General features: G+C 45.3%; 1 protein-coding gene across 4 annotated transcripts in view; it reads left to right on the top strand.

Moving 5' to 3' along the window:
• The window catches only part of DGKH (diacylglycerol kinase eta), a 353,417-nt gene that overhangs the window by 180,581 nt on the left and 160,523 nt on the right, over window positions 1-12,313 (top strand). The window lies entirely within an intron of this gene.

A 12,313-nucleotide genomic window follows, 5' to 3' on the forward strand; every position in this document is an offset into this window, starting at 1 on the left:
CGTTACATATTAACCGCACATGACCTATACATACGTTGTGTACAAGGGGTGTATGGGGCGTGATCAGAAGACACCCGGATACAGCTGTTTGGATCAGAGAGAGAACCCTGATCTCTGCTGATTATGGCTCTGTGCCGACGATGATTTTTTGTTGCGCTGTGGAAACGTGTATAAATGTATATATATGTGTATGAACAGGCTGTAGTTCCAAACAGGGTCCACATCCGAAATATCACCAGCGGGAAATGGAAGCCCGGGGAGGCTTTAAATATTTGCACTAGCTAAGTGATAGGGCAGACTAAATTACATCATAGGAAACACTTGTTGGCAGAAAGGCAATGAACATACACAGTGTGCACACAGAGACAAAAGGGTGCTTTACACACTGCGACATCGCTACCGATATATCGTCGGGGTCACGTCGTTAGTGACGCACACCCGGCGCCGGTAGCGACATCGCAGCGTGTGACAGCTAGGAGCGACGGTCAACAATCGCAAGATCGTTCAATAATGGTGATCGTTGACATGTCGCTCCTTTCCTTAAAGGGGTTATCCGGCTTAATTTGCTTTTTTTTATTATTTCCCTATTGGGCTACATTGGGGCAGGTAAGTAGATGGAGACCACTTACCTGCCCTGCTGTCAGCCCCACTCCCCCGGCTCTAAGCGGTCATGTGACCGCTCCTGCCGCGATTTTGCTGCTTCCGGTAATTTCATGTCAACATGGGCAGGGCCATGTTGACATGCAAATGTGGAAACAGCATGTCGCCTCCCTGCTGGGCTGTACAGTGCGTGGAGTCACCGCCCCCGTCCCTGCACCCTCCCACACATTCCCCCGCACCTCTTTTACTCTCCAGTAACCTCCCCCTGCACTGCTGTGGGGTCCGTGACCTGGGGGCGGGGCCTGGCGGCGGCTGCCGTGGTGTCAGCGCCAGCACCGGGCCCCCTGTTCAGGATCACACATTCAAATGTACCGGCATCACAGATCACCGATGCCGGTATATTTGAAAGCGCTGATGAGAGGGAGCGTTGCGCTGCTTCTCATCACTGCACGCTGTCTGTGCTCTCTTCAGCACAGCGGTGACGTCACTACTGTGCTGATATGGCCAGAGCACAGACAGCGTGTGAACGTGCAGGAGCGGCGGGGACCGAGGAAGGGTGAGTATGTACTCCCGGTGGGGTGGTGTGTGTGTGTGTGTGTGTATATGCGGTGCACAGCCCGATGTGTGTGTGTGTGTGTGTGTGTGTATGCGGTGCAGAGCCTGATGTGGTGTGGGGTGCAGAGCCTGATGTGGGGCTGTTATTTGCAATGCTGTAGTGTAGTGTGCTGCCCTGTAGTGCCCTGCTGTGTAGTGTGGTGCCCTGCCCTGTAGTGTCCTGCCCTGTAGTGTCCTGCCCTGTAGTGTCCTGCCCTGTAGTGTCCTGCCCTGTAGTGTCCTGCCCTGTAGTGTGCTGCCCTGTAGTGTGCTGCCCTGTAGTGTCCTGTAATGTGCTGCCCTGTAGTGTGCTGCCCTGTCCTGTAGTGTGCTGCCCTGTCCTGTAATGTGGTGCCCTGTAGTGTCCTGTAGTGTCCTGCCGTGTAGTGTCCTGCCGTGTAGTGTGCTGTCCTGTAGTGTGCTGCCCTGTAGTGTCCTGTAGTGTGCTGCCCTGTAGTGTGCTGCCCTGTAGTGTGCTGCCCTGTAGTATCCTGTAGTGTGCTGCCCTGTAGTGTCCTGCCCTGTAGTGTCCTGCCCTGTAGTGTGCTGCCCTGTAGTGTGCTGCCCTGTAGTGTCCTGCCGTGTAGTGTGCTGCCCTGTAGTGTCCTGTAGTGTCCTGCCGTGTAGTGTCCTGCCGTGTAGTGTGCTGTCCTGTAGTGTGCTGACCTGTAGTGTCCTGTAATGTGCTGCCCTGTAGTGTCCTGTAATGTGCTGCCCTGTAGTGTGCTGCCCTGTAGTGTCCTGTAGTGTCCTGTAGTGTGCTGCCCTGTAGTATCCTGTAGTGTCCTGCCCTGCAGTGTCCTGTCCTGCCCTGCAGTGTCCTGTCCTGCCCTGTAGTGTCCTACCGTGTAGTGTCCTGTAGTGTTCTGCCCTGTAGTGTGCTGCCCTGTAGTGTGCTGCCCTGTAGTGTGCTGCCCTGCAGTGTGCTGCCCTGCAGTGTCCTGCCCTGCAGTGTCCTGTAGTGTGCTGCCCTGTAGTGTGCTGCCCTGTAGTGTGCTGCCCTGCAGTGTCCTGCCCTGCAGTGTCCTGCCCTGTAGTGTCCTGTAGTGTGCTGCCCTGTAGTGTGCTGCCCTGTAGTGTCCTGTAGTGTGCTGCCCTGTAGTGTGCTGCCCTGTAGTGTCCTGCCCTGTAGTGTCCTGTAATGTGCTGCCCTGTAGTGTGCTGCCCTGTAGTGTCCTGTAGTGTCCTGCCGTGTAGTGTCCTGCCGTGTAGTGTCCTGCCGTGTAGTGTGCTGTCCTGTAGTGTGCTGCCCAGTAGTGTCCTGTAGTGTCCTGCCGTGTAGTGTCCTGCTGTGTAGTATGCTGCCCTGTAGTGTCCTGTAATGTGCTGCCCTGTAGTGTGCTGCCCTGTAGTGTCCTGTCCTGTAGTGTCCTGCCCTGTAGTGTCCTGCCCTGTAGTGTCCTGCCCTGTAGTGTCCTGCCCTGTAGTGTCCTGCCCTGTAGTGTCCTACCGTGTAGTGTCCTACCGTGTAGTGTCCTGCCCTGTAGTGTCCTGCCCTGTAGTGTCCTGCCCTGTAGTGTCCTGCCCTGTAGTGTGGTGCCCTGTAGTGTGGTGCCCTGTAGTGTCCTGCCCTGTAGTGTCCTGCCCTGTAGTGTCCTGCCCTGTAGTGTCCTGCCCTGTAGTGTCCTGCCCTGTAGTGTGCTGCCCTGTAGTGTGCTGCCCTGTAGTGTGCTGCCCTGTAGTGTCCTGTAATGTGCTGCCCTGTAGTGTCCTGCCCTGCAGTGTCCTGCCCTGTAGTGTCCTGCCCTGTAGTGTCCTGCCCTGTAGTGTGCTGCCCTGTAGTGTGCTGCCCTGTAGTGTCCTGCCCTGTAGTGTCCTGCCCTGTAGTGTCCTGCCCTGCAGTGTCCTGCCCTGTAGTGTCCTGCCCTGTAATGTCCTGCCCTGTAATGTCCTGTAATGTGCTGCCCTGTAGTGTCCTGCCCTGTAGTGTCCTGCCCTGTAGTGTGCTGCCCTGTAGTGTCCTGCCCTGTAGTGTCCTGCCCTGTAGTGTCCTGCCCTGCAGTGTCCTGCCCTGTAGTGTGCTGCCCTGTAGTGTGCTGCCCTGTAGTGTGCTGCCCTGTAGTGTGCTGCCCTGTAGTGTCCTGCCCTGTAGTGTCCTGCCCTGCAGTGTCCTGCCCTGCAGTCTCCTGCCCTGCAGTGTCCTGCCCTGCAGTGTCCTGCCCTGTAGTGTCCTGCCCTGTAGTGATAACAGGTCAGTGCTGGGGCAGAATATACTGACAGGGAATGTGTGTGCAGGGGGCGGGGCTGGACACTGAGGCCGGGCGGTGCCAGCTGTGACTGTTAGGTTTTGCACAGGAAGTGGTCATGTTTGCTGGAGCTGAATGTAAACAAGAAGCTGCAGCGAATAAAGGGTGAATTCAAGAGGAACAAAAGTTAGAAAACAAAAAATAACAATGTAGGGGTGATTAATATGACAATACAGCACAGATTAGCTTAAACTCAAACATTTTTGTTATGTCGGACAACCCCTTTAATATCGTTGCTGCCACAGGTACGATGTTGTTCGTCGTTCCAGCGGCAGCACACATCGCTATGTGTGACACCGCAGGAACGACGAACATCTCGTTACTTGCATCCACCGGCAATGAGGAAGGAAGGAGGTGGGCGGCATGTTCCAGCCGCTCATCTCCGCCCCTCCTCTGCTGTTGGGCGGCCGCTTAGTGACGCCGCTGAGACGTCGCTATGACGCCGAACGCACCTCCCCCTTGAAGGAGGGATTGTTCGGCGGTCACAGCAACGTCGCTGACAGGGTATTTGAGTGTGACGCTGCCGTAGTGATAATGTTCGCTACGGCAGCGAGCACCAAATGTCGCACGAACGACGGGGGCGAGTGCTATCGCTAGCGATGTCGCAACGTGTAACGCACCCTACCAGGACAGCGTCCAAACCTGACGGTGGCTCAGTGGAGAGTGAAAATCACCACACAGCACAGGAGATTTCTGGATCAAATCAAAGGCAAGGCCGAAATGAGATGCCAAAAGGCAGTGAAGAAAAACAAAAAAGTACTAATAAAAACAGCTTATCTCACACAAAAAACTGTAATCAGACCGCTCCACAAACCGTTTTTTTTTTCTTTTTTCAATTGTATTCAGTAAGCATACTACAACTTCTATTAACTAATATAATTAGTTTGGCAATAAATGAGCGCCTTCATGAATAGCGATCAGCAAACCTTCACTCTCAAGGCTCGGGATTTGGGCTCTGAATATGACGTGAAAATCTTTGTGGTGTATATCGTGCTGTGCTCGAGTCTGAGTGATGCGCAGCATCGTGCGCGCTGCAAGATGTGTGTGATCGGCTCAAATTTTACTTACATTCTGCGTTCTAAGATGTTTTGTTCATGGAGAGAAAAAAAAAAAACCACCGCCCACAGCAAAACACTTCCGGAGGTGGGTGGAGTTTTTTTTTTCTTCATTTTTTCCGTGAACATTACATCTTAGAACACAGAAAGTAAGTCACATTTGAGCCAATCACACACTTCCCGCAACGTGAATAATGCTGCGCATCACTCAGACACGAGCACAGTACGATACTCACCAGGGAAATTTTCACGTCATTTTCCGGGCCTGAACCCAGAGCCTCAATAATGAAGGTTCGCTCATCTCTATTTGTGCGTTTGTCAACAGAAATGTAAAAAACTTGTGGCTCTTGGAGGGCGGAGATACAGTAAATAAAATTTGGCTGCAGCGCTCATGGGTCAGTCATTTTAATTAGGCTGAAAGGGGCATTCCTATCTCCAAGATCCTATCCCAATGTGTAATAATATTATTTTTATTATTATTATCAAATACCTCCAATTAGAAATGTAGTATAGTTCTCCTGATTACCCGTGTCTCTTACCTCATGTGCAGGACATTGCAGCTTAGATTTCCATGGTTACTGGGTTGGGATCTTGGAGATGGGAATACCCCCATTACCTGCACACTCACTTGTAGATGCTGTGGGCCCAAATCATCATTTGCATTTTTTTAAGTCCCTTGTCTTTTTTGACTTTTAATTTTCTCTGACATTTTTCTTTTTGCATCACGTTCATCAAAATGGTGCATGTAACAAATGACCTATATAATCTGCACCAAAAAAGGAGCAAAAAAAGCTGCAAAAAATGCAGCAAAACCTTTTTTTCTAAGCAGTTTCTTTACTACTAGGAGATCAGACTTTGCAGAAAAAAAAAGCGTAAAAAATCAAGGTGTGATCATCGCCTGAAGCGTCTGGAAAAGCCACATTGACATAACAATCAGTAAATCCAAAAAGGCACTGAAAAAATGCGCAGATTGTTTGATGAATTTGTCACTAATTGAGAGGTATTTACACACAAAATACTTTTGGCTATGCAGTGATGAATCGGCCCTCGCATCATCACTGTGTTCTGTTGTAGTTGGCTTCCATTTAGATGGGGAGAAACATTTGGGAGAGTATTAGGACGTGCGCGGCTCTGGTTTCCAGTGTGATTATCACTTTAGTTTCGGAGTCTTTATGACCAGCGGGAATTTCCTTTTATGTGCATTTGTGTTTGATTTACATAACGTTGTCCAGTTCTGCTGCAGATTGTCCCATTGTTCCACGATAATCTATTAATGTTAGTGGTTTCGTTTAGTGAGTAGATAATGTAACGGTCTTATTACAACATGAGCCAACATTGTCAGACCACAGAATGTATTACAATATATGCCGCAGAATTTTGGCACTATTTGTGCCACTTACTGTCCTGCATAGCTTTACTACATATTTTTAGATACTTTTTGCATTTCGCTTGATTGGAGCTTGGCTTAGCAAGAAGGGGCATAAACTCAGTAGAAACGGGGCATGATTTAAGAAGCAATAATGTTCCCAAATGTTAGCAGAAACTTCTGCCACAAAGGAAGCAACTAATACAGTGTATCCCCCAAAATAATTATTTTTTTGCTTGGAAAGATGGGCTAGGGCTTATATTTTGGGGGTGTCTTATTTTTTTCCATAACCAACAATCCATATTTATTCTTGAACAAAAAAACAAAACAACATTTATTCAAATATAGTCATATCACATTCTGGAAAATCAATATAACTCTCCAACCCTGTGTGTGACGTGTGTATCTATCTATCTATCCCTCTATCTATCCCTCTATCTATCCCTCTATCTATCCCTCTATCTATCCCTCTATCTATCCCTCTATCTATCCCTCTATCTATCCCTCTATCTATCCCTCTATCTATCCCTCTATCTATCTATCCCTCTATCTATCTATCTATCTATCTATCCCTCTATCTATCCCTCTATCTATCCCTCTATCTATCCCTCTATCTATCCCTCTATCTATCCCTCTATCTATCCCTCTAGCTATCCCTCTAGCTATCCCTCTAGCTATCCCTCTAGCTATCCCTCTAGCTATCCCTCTAGCTATCCCTCTAGCTATCCCTCTAGCTATCCCTCTATCTATCCCTCTATCTATCCCTCTATCTATCCCTCTATCTATCCCTCTAGCTATCCCTCTAGCTATCCCTCTAGCTATCCCTCTATCTATCCCTCTAGCTATCCCTCTAGCTATCCCTCTATCTATCCCTCTATCTATCCCTCTATCTATCCCTCTATCTATCCCTCTATCTATCCCTCTATCTATCCCTCTATCTATCCCTCTATCTATCCCTCTATCTATCCCTCTATCTATCCCTCTATCTATCCCTCTATCTATCCCTCTATCTATCCCTCTATCTATCCCTCTATCTATCCCTCTATCTATCCCTCTAGCTATCCCTCTAGCTATCCCTCTAGCTATCCCTCTATCTATCCCTCTATCTATCCCTCTATCTATCCCTCTATCTATCCCTCTAGCTATCCCTCTAGCTATCCCTCTAGCTATCCCTCTAGCTATCCCTCTAGCTATCCCTCTAGCTATCCCTCTAGCTATCCCTCTAGCTATCCCTCTAGCTATCCCTCTAGCTATCCCTCTAGCTATCCCTCTAGCTATCCCTCTATCTATCCCTCTATCTATCCCTCTATCTATCCCTCTATCTATCCCTCTATCTATCCCTCTATCTATCCCTCTATCTATCCCTCTATCTATCCCTCTATCCATCCCTCTATCCATCCCTCTATCCATCCCTTATCTATCTAGCCGTTATCTATCTAGCCGTTATCTATCTAGCCGTTATCTATCTAGCCGTTATCTATCATGTATGTATCAATCTATCTATCCATTATCTATCTATCTATCTATCTATCTATCTTTCTTTCTATCTTTATATCTCAGGATGTAAACGCTGAGGGCCCTGTGAAATTGCCCAGTTTGCTCTCCTTCCTCCTAATGCCAGTCCTGCATACCAGACTGTCTCCTGTTCAGGTTTTTTAGACTTCTGCAATAAAGAGACCTTTGATTACATCATCTCACATTATTGTAAAGTCATCAAGGTCCTTAAGCAATCAATGCGCAGCATTCAGGAGGCAGGGGGAAGGATCGCTTACCTCTCCTTGGCGATCGGGTCCATGTAAAGCGATCACAGGGACCCAATCGCTGCCATGGCAACCCTTGGTTACTGAGCTACGGATCGCCTCACAGACCATGCCGGATGCATGGTGTGTGAGGCGAAGTGTCAGTGCTGTGAGTGCCGCACTGACAGATATAATCCACTGCAATGCTTGAGCATTAAATTGTATTATATCTGCAGGAAAAAACACAGGAAGAATTGACATGCTGCTTCTTTTTTCTGCACAAAAATCTGCAACATGTGTACAGCAAGTCAGGATTCTCATAGACTTTGCTGGGATGCGTTTTTCCTTGCAGTATTGATTAAAATCTGCAAGAAAAAAACGCATGAAAAAACACAGCATGGCTGCACAGCCTTACTTTGATTTCTTGTGGCTGTATCACCTGAATGTTTTTCCATGGACAGCTCCTTTATAGTATACCTCCCTTTAGGTATTTCACCTGATCTGTACCCAGCACTTTGGCAGAACGTTTATAGTATAAAGGGATCCATAAATCTTTTTGTCATTGGTATTAATATTATGGTCTGTGATACTGTAGATAAGTTGTTGTATGTCTAGAGACTGACATTATTAGTTATGTAGATTGATGGTGTATATCATGTGTATCTGTCTCTGTAATACTTTGGATGCAGCTGTCAGCTACTTATTTATTATTGCATTTTACTGCCAGTCTCTTTCTCTACATCGTGTAGTATCCTTGTACTTTTATGTATCTTTTTTATTAAGCTATATCAGGATGAATTAATAAAGTATTAATATTTTTGATTATATTACTGTCAAGGTTCTGTTTATCTCTTTTCGAATTCAGAGTTAAGATTCTGTGAATGAGGTCATCTAATGGGAGAGTTTGAGCTTACTGACTAGTTGTTAGTTAACTCTACAGCCAGTAATAGTCAGTGCTGTACAAAAACTATGGAAGACAAACGGTGCAAAATTTTGGATGAAACACGATTGCAAGGATAATGTTGGAAAAATATACATGCATTTAGTGATAGTAACATTTTCCTTATATACATGGCAGCCTTGACATGTGCGATCAGCTCCTGGCATGCCCTTATACACTGGAGATCAAAATTAGAGAACAAGGTATGATCACTTGCTTTTTTCAGAAATAATGTAATCTACATTGATCAACATTTGAAGTTTTTTTTGTAACGGGTACACCATGCCACTAGAACAGTGTTTTACAAAAGATCTAAAGTTTATCAACATAAAACCTTTATTTTGCCCAAAACGTGATGATCATAATTAGAGAACAGCAATGACTGTAGCACAGAGGAAGATTATAACTACATTTTCTGAAGGTAACAACAGTCACCAATCAGTAGGACATGTACAGGCCTTTGCTGTGAATCACTTTAGCACATCTGCGGCCACAGAACATCTCTAGTCTCTCACACTGCTCTGGTGTGATTTTGGTCCCCTCTTCTTCCAGTCTCTTCCACAGACTGTTGTGGGTTTCTTGGCCATAACTTTGTCACTAGGATTTTCTAGAGGTTTTCTATTGGGTTTAGATCAGGACTCTGGGCTGGCCATTTCATTGCTTCAGTATTTTCTGTTTCAAGTAACCGCTTTACCCGTTTTGCGGTCTGACGAGGGCATTGTCCTGCATGAAAATTGCTGGCTGATTGAGTGATGCATGTAAGTAAGCAACCACGTGTTGTTGAAGAAGGTTCTATACACACTTATATTCACTCTGCCATGTAGCTGTATGAGAGGTCCTAGTCCTGCTGCAGAAAACATTCCCCAAGCCATGACACTTCCAACACCACCTTTCACTGACTTCTTAACACACTTTAGGTTCAGTCTTTCCCCAGTTTTTCGACGAACATAATGTTTCCCATCAGACCCAAATAAATTAAACTTGCTTTCATCACTAAAATGAACTGTGGACCACTTCTCCTCTGTCCATATAACGTGCTCCTCACCAAAGGTGAGTCTAGCCTATTGATTCTTTCTGCTAATGAAAGGTTTGGTCACTGCAGAGAGTGGGCTTTCAGTCCAAATGCTCTTAAGCGTTGTGACACTGTATGACAAAGCAGATCCTTACCCTGTTCAGTGCTGAACTGGCCAGCAATTCCCGCTGCAATGTTGAAATGATTACCCATGGAGTTTCTCCGCATTATCCTGTCCTCTCTCTTGCATTTGTCTTTCGAGGGTGACTATCCTTCTTGAGGACTTGAAAGAGTTTGTGATGTTGTAAAGATGCAATATTCTCAAAATCACAGACTTGGAACAACCAACTTCTCTTGCTATGGCTGATAGGGTCACCCCTTTGGCCTTCATCTGGACAACCTTCTGCTGGAGGGTTTCAGTCACTTTGAAACAGCACACCATTTCTGCAAAGTCAGTGCAAACTGGAAAATTAGGAGCCAGTAAAAAAGGGTTTGTCAGAAAATTAAGGAAATTGGCAACAGGTGCCAGATTAACACCACTAACTTGCAGGTATCTGAAAGTGTTCTCTAATTTTGGTCAGTGTTTTTTTGTCATTTATCTCATTTACATTTTTATTATGTGCTTTACAATAAATTCAGTTTTATGAAATAATCTTACAATACTGTTTGTTTAGTCATGTGAGGATATAATCACATAGGACTACACAATGAGCTTTAACATTTAGGAAATCGTGTGTCCTCTAATTTTGATCTCCAGTGTACAGGGGCGAGATGCATTAATCCAGGGCATTGCAGAGTGTTTTCTATGTTTTTATAAACCCGCTGTTGTCTTTGGCGACTTCAGTTTGTTTTGTAAAAACAGATGGACTTGTAAAATTCTCCCTCCCTGCCAGTTCAGTGGTGTAAATGCCTCAGATCTGCATATGTTCCTGTGTGATGGCAGACGAGATATTTTTGGAGTTGAGCAGATTGGGTAAGAAAGTGGAGTCTCATGACATCAGTTGGAATGACTTTAGAGCGAGCAGTAAGCGTGCCCATGGGAAGCGATGTGCTGCAGGCGGTGGACTGTACGCCGCTTCAGTCTGCATTTCCAGGCGCTTTCCAGCTGTGAACGTAACCGTCTGTAGCTGGGGGAGAACTCCCATTAACTGGCTGAGATTTACGAGCCCTCTGAAGTTGGGCGTCATCATTTCAGAATAGTCCTAGTTTAATTTTGTCCCAGAGACTTAGAATAATGAAGTTTTAATTAAAGTAAATAATATTACAATGACTAAAACAATACGATTTTGAGGAATCTGGTTCTATTATAGCATTTTGAGTAATCAAAGGCTTTCATGTGGCTTTTGTTTGCTTTCTAAATATATGGGATGTTTTTTCCTGTGAATCCTAATGATGCCTGGCAGAGCCCACTGACCTGTTAAAAATGATGCAAACTACAGCCAAATCCATTAAAGCAAGAATATGATGCATACTGTGCTTTTGTAGCCATAACAACTGACAGCCTTAAAGGGTTATTCCCATCTCCAAGATCCTATCCCAATATGTAGTAGGTGTAATAATAATGATATTAGCAAATACTTCTAATTATAAATGTAGTAGGTATTATTATTATTATTATTATTATATTATTATATTAGCAAACACCTCCAATTAGAAATGTCATATAGTTCACCTGATATAGCCATGTCTTTTACCTCATGTGCAGGGTATTGCAGCTCAGATATCCATGGTTACGTCTACTTATATAGTGTAGCGAGTTAGTTGGTTCTTCTTGGTCCAACCATGGATACCTAAACTGACTTGCTACACTGAGTGGACGTAACCATGGATGTCTAAGCTACAATGCCCTGCACATGAGGTAAAAGACATGGCTATATCAGGCAAACTATATTACATTTCTAACTGGAGGTGTTTACTAATATTATTATTATTATTATTATTATTATTATTATTATTATTACTACACCTACTACATATTGGGATAGGATTGTGGAAATGGGAATACCCCCTTTCAATCAATCAATCAATCAATCTTTATTTTTTATATAGCGCTAACATATTCCACAGCGCTTTACATACATCAGGAACACTGTCCCCATTGGGCTCACAATCTAAATTCCCTATCTGTATGTTTTTTGGAGTGTGGGAGGAAACCGGAGTACCCGGAGGAAACCCACACAAACATGGGGAGAACATACAAACTACTTGCAGATGGTGTCCTTGGTGGGATTCGACACAAAAGGACCCTAGCACTGCAAGGCTGCATTGCTAACCACTGAGCCACCGTGCCGCCGTACGCCCTTTAATATCTCAACACAAAGTCTTCTGTTGGCCAATTATAACCCTTCTTCATAGTTAAGGACTCTTTAACGAGTTCTGATAAGAGCCTATACCGGTTACTGATTACTCTCAGAAACATGATTATCCTATGTCTTTGCTTCTCTACTAGGAGCTTGTTGCTGTAGTTTGGATGCCATCTACAGAAGAAGATGCTTGAGAATAGTCTTCAGTGTGGGCTTTAGACAGAAGATGTTGATTATCTCACTTATATAGTGCTAATAATTCCACAGCGCTTTCCCCCCAGTGGGGCTCACAATCTAAATTCCCTATCCGTATGTCTTTCGAGTGTGGGTAAATAAAGGAAAAGCCGAAGGAAACCTAATATTACCGGGAATGACGGATTTCTAATGTCAATACTATTTGTCTTATGTACAGGCCGTTCTCCAAACTGTCCATTGAAACCATAGCAGTGAATGTCAAT

The sequence above is a fragment of the Anomaloglossus baeobatrachus genome, chromosome 2 (assembly GCF_048569485.1).
Source record: "Anomaloglossus baeobatrachus isolate aAnoBae1 chromosome 2, aAnoBae1.hap1, whole genome shotgun sequence".
In the NCBI taxonomy this organism is placed as follows: domain Eukaryota; kingdom Metazoa; phylum Chordata; class Amphibia; order Anura; family Aromobatidae; genus Anomaloglossus; species Anomaloglossus baeobatrachus.